General features: G+C 36.2%; 1 long non-coding RNA gene across 1 annotated transcript; it reads right to left on the bottom strand.

Moving 5' to 3' along the window:
* Positions 1–514: 514 nt before the first annotated feature.
* LOC114075157 lies at positions 515–793 on the bottom strand. Its single transcript, XR_003575555.1, has 2 exons — positions 689–793; positions 515–576 (listed from the first exon to the last, which is right to left on the bottom strand). It is a non-coding gene; the product is annotated as an uncharacterized LOC114075157 (long non-coding RNA).
* Between the last annotated feature and the right edge of the window lie 4,292 nt (positions 794–5,085).

Genomic DNA, 5,085 nt, shown 5'->3' with positions numbered 1-5,085 from the left:
ACCGGAATGTGGAGGCGGAACATGACGAAAGATAAGACTCTTTTTTGAAGATTTCAATTCAAATCAACAAAATGAGTGGTTAAACACATATAACCATTTGACGCTGCAGAAGTCCACATGTCTGAAGTCAGACAAATTCTACTAGGAATCATTGCAAGCTCACACTTTAAAAATTCTTTCTCCCGATCATATAACTTCAATATATCAGCCTTAGACGTATTTCTTGAGATAGTTTTCACATATGATTTAAGTATGAATGGATATCTCTGTTTCCTTGATGTTCAACAAAGCTAAAGGGATAATTATGCTTTAGAATAGCAACAAACACTTTTTCACGATAAATTATTTGATCAATTTGTGCATATCCATGTTTTTGTGGGTTATCCAAGTGCTTATCTAAACGACGTTTCATAGATGTAATGCCAACATAGGCTACAAATACTTCCTTACATACCTGACATTGTGCTTGGCAATTTCAAGAAGTATTCCAAACAATTGAAGTATTTCTTTTTTGTCGTTTTCTCGAGATAGACGAACTGATCTCACAAGAAGCCTCATTAGCCTCCATATATATCTCTATCAAAGAAAAACAGGTATTGTGTTGTGGACATAGAAACATTCTTTGCAATTTGATGACGAGAACGAATTTTCTTTCCAACTTGATTAAAAAACTCAAGGAAATACATACCTTAACAATGAATTTTTTCAGCAGAGAGTTGCAATTTGATGATGAGAACAAATTTTCTTTCCAACTTTATTAAGAAGCAAAAGAAAATTCACATCTTAACAATGGAGTTTTTCAATAGAGAGTCGAGAAATGGAGAAAAATTTGAGCCATTGGTCTTGCTGATTTGAGTGATTTCTGCGTAGCTGTGAGCTGTATTAGGGATTTTCCCTAAAAGAATTGATCTGTTATGGGTCAAAAATGGGCACCCACTATTAACCCATATTGACCATATTTAAGTAGGCTTTTAAAATAAGTTGAAATCCATATTTAACCATTTAGAAAGGGAATGATCCAACTTATTTAATTTGAACAAAATGGGCTAATTTTATAGATATGGGCTGAAATTGTCACCCCTACCTATGGTTGCCACCTACTGGTCGTAGATGGACCCACACCCTGCATGGGGGGCCGTGGGTCAAGGCTTGTATCTTTAGGCCACAAACCACTCCCACAAAGGTTTTAGTACACACTGTGACTCCACGTACGATCCTTAGGTGGTGGATTCGTTAGTCTAGGCAGCTTTTGTCATTTTAGTTTTAGGTTAGGGGTTCAGGGGTTAATTCGTCAATTAATTAAGGTTTAAGGTATGTCAGTTAGTTAGTTATTTAGACATCTATATAAGATTAATATTCCCCTAAAATAAGTCATTTTAACCTACTCTTGAACCCACACAAATTCCCTCCAAGAAATCCTCTCTCTAAAAGTGAAGAAGAAAAAGAAAAGAAAGAAAGTTGGGGCAGCAACTTAAATCAATTTTCACCATTGGTTCAAGCTCTTAGGTATGATTTCAATCTAGTGGATAATATTTAATTATGATTGTATTGACATAGAATTGTTATGATGAATTCATGTGATTTCTATGGTAAACGCTAGTCTATTTGATGAATGTGTTGTCAAATTGAAGGTTCGTGAGTGATCTTCCTAAATTAGTGCCATGTGTAGTAATTGTTCAAAGTTAGGATCATATGATCATGAATTGAACTAAACTATATTTTATATGATGAATCTTGACATTAAAAGTTAGAATTGAACCTTTATGATAAATTATGACTAGAATCACATAGTAATGATGAATATGATTAGAATACCTTGAAATGGTTCCACGCTCCGTCCTAGTAATTATGAGTAGAATCACCTCGTAATGGTTCCACGCTCCATCCTGCACCCATATGGTTCTTGACTGAGAGGGTGTTGGAGAAGTCTTTGTAGGGAGACTAAGTCTCAACCCACGAGTCTGACCTACGAGGAGTCACTCCCTTGACAGTCCATCAAATGCATTCGTGGAGGGATGTTGTATTTTGACAGCTTTTGGTCAAAAGTTTGGGTCCTTCTAAAGGACCCCTTGGTTTGTCCTTGGGGGTCGTTACCGGATGTGTTGACCTAAAACATTTTTGTACCTATTTAAAGTATTTTTAAAAGATTTAACCATCATACGACACTTCCAATCCTTCACAAGACCTTAGAACACCTACTAGTTTAATTTCACTAAATTGCGGACGTCATGGTTGTTTCTTGACGTTTAGAATCTAATAGTGTTTGTTAAAGTAATTAACTTGGTTTGGAATTATTATAGTCTAAATGTCATGAAACAACCATGACATCCTAAATCTACTGAAATTAAACTAGTAGGTGTTTTAAGGTCTTGTGAAGGGTTAGAAGTGTCGTATGATGGTTAAATCTTGTAAAAATACTTTAAATAGGTACAACAATGTTTTAGGGTCAAAACATCCGGGTACGACCCCCCAAGGACCACTCAAGGGGTCCTTTAGGAGGACCCAAACTTTTGACCAAAAGCTTTCAAAAGACAACAGCCCTCCACGAATGCATTTGATGGACCGTCAAGGTAGTGACGCCCCGTAGGTCAGGCTCGTGGGTTGAGACTTAGTCTCTCCACAAAGCCTTCTCCAACACCCCCTCAGTAAAGAACCATTAGGGTGCAGGATGGAGTGTGGAATCAGTACTAGGTGATTCTAGTCATAGTTACTAGGACGGAGCGTGGAACCATTTCAAAGTATTCTAATCATAGCCATCATTACTAGGTGATTCTAGTCATCATTTATCATAAACGTTCAATCTAACTTATAATGTCAAGATTGATAATATACAATATAGTCTAGTTCAATTCATGATAATATAATTTTAACATTGAACAATTACTACACATTACACTGATCTAGGAAGATCACTCATGAACCTTCAATTTCACCTCTAATGGCATAAACCCACAAAATATCACATTCATCAAATAGGCTAGGGTTTACCATAGAAATCACATGAATTCATCATAACAATTCTATGTCAATACAATCATAATTAAGTATTATCCACTAGATTTTAATCATACCTAAGAGCTTGAACCAATGGTGAAAATTGACCTAAGTTGTTGCCCCAACTTTCTTTCTTCTTCTTCTTCACTTTTAGAGAGAGGATTTCTTGAAGAGAATTTTGTGGGTTCAAAAGTAGGTTAAAATGAATCAGTTTAGGAGACTATTAAGATTATATAGGTGTATAAATAACTAAATAACTAACATACCATAATCCCTAATGAATTAACTAATTAACCCCTAAACCTCTAACCTAAAACTAAAATGACCAAAACTGCCTAAACCTACAACTCCACCACCGAAGATTCGTAGCTGGAGTCACCGTGTGTACTAAAACCTTTATATGGGAGTGGTTTGTGGACTAAAGTTATAGTCCTTGACCCATGGCCCCCACCTACGAGGTGTGGGACCGTCTACGACCACTAGGTGGCAACCATAGGTCACCAAAAGTTGCAGCTTTTAGGGATTGTTTTGGGATCCTCCTCAAGGATCCCTTCGGTTTGTCCTTGGGGAGTCATACCCGGACGTTTAACCTCTAAGCACCTCATTCTAATTACGGGAGTCGTTTTTACGAAAGACTCTACTTACCAATTTTTGGGGTGTTAAAGTAATCAAAAAAAAGTAATAACTGTTTAACTGAATAATTTAGTACCCTAATACTATTAAACTAGTAACTCACGTTTTAACTAACTCATGATTTTCTAATACACCCCCTCAAGTTAGGCGATGAGTTTCAAACCTATCTTGAACATATTAGTCTCAAAAGTAGATTTAGGTAGTTTTTTGGTGAGAGTGTCAACTATTTGATAGACACACAGACATGAACTATACGAACCTTTATGATGCTAACATGGAGGTAAACAAAGAGAAATTTCATGACAACATTCTTAACACAACTATGGAGGACGTGAGTTTTGCTCAAAAACGTGGCTCCAAGATTGTCATAATAAATTTTTGGTAAATGATGTACCCTAAAATTGCAGTGAAGTTAGGGGATGGGTGAATGCAGGTTTGTGAGATTGTATTTTTCTACTTTACGGACAAACTTATCGGATAGTGACCAAGAAACAAGATTTAACCAAATGTAGAAACTCTATGAACAATGCCCCTACTCCAATTATCAGAGTATACATATAGATTGAATTCATTAATGTGAGTAACATGTAGGCCGAGTTGAATGGTACCACACAAGTATCGAAGAATACATTTTATAGCCTTCTAATGAAGGTCTGATGGTGCTTGCATGAATTGAGACAACTTCTACACTAATAGGCTATATCGGTTCTAATGAAAGATAGGTATTGAAGCCTTCCCAAGACTTAGCAATAACGTGCAATATTAGTCAAGTAAGTTCCATCAGACAAGGTGAGTAAATCAGATGCACTCATTGACATGTAAACACTCTTGCAATTGGTCATTAAATCATCATTTAAAATTTCATTCACATAATTATCTTTGGTGAGAATTAGACCGGTAGAGTTGTGTATCACTTCAACACCAAGAAAGTAGTGAAGATTACTTAAATCTTTTATAGAGAACTTAGAATAAAGGGAAGTAATAACCTAATTGACATTTAAATTATCTCTCCCAATGATAATAATACCGTCTACATTGGATAGGATAATCAAGGTGTCACCTTAACTATGTTTGAAAGTAACGAGGGATCATATAACATCCTATGGATGAAAGATAACACGTGATGTCATTGTACCACACCCAAGGAGACTATTATAATCCATAGATATATTTTTGTATTTGACATATACGCATTGGTTTTTCAGAACTAGTAAACCTCAGAGGTTGTACCATGTACACTTCCTCTTCCAGGTTAGCTTGGAGGAAGACATTATTGATAGCTGGCGATAGTCCAGTTTTGATGAAGTTCCATATAGAGGATGATGCAAATTATGGTGTTCCTTCTCCTCGACACCTCACACGCGGAAGGACCTCATGTAACAAAAAACCATAGTACGGTATTCCATGAATCATTCCCGACTAATATTGTCAGGAAATCTCACGTAATGATAAGGTTGT

Source organism: Solanum pennellii, chromosome 12 (genome assembly GCF_001406875.1).
Source record: "Solanum pennellii chromosome 12, SPENNV200".
NCBI lineage: Eukaryota > Viridiplantae > Streptophyta > Magnoliopsida > Solanales > Solanaceae > Solanum > Solanum pennellii.
This window is presented reverse-complemented; position numbering and strand designations above follow the sequence as displayed.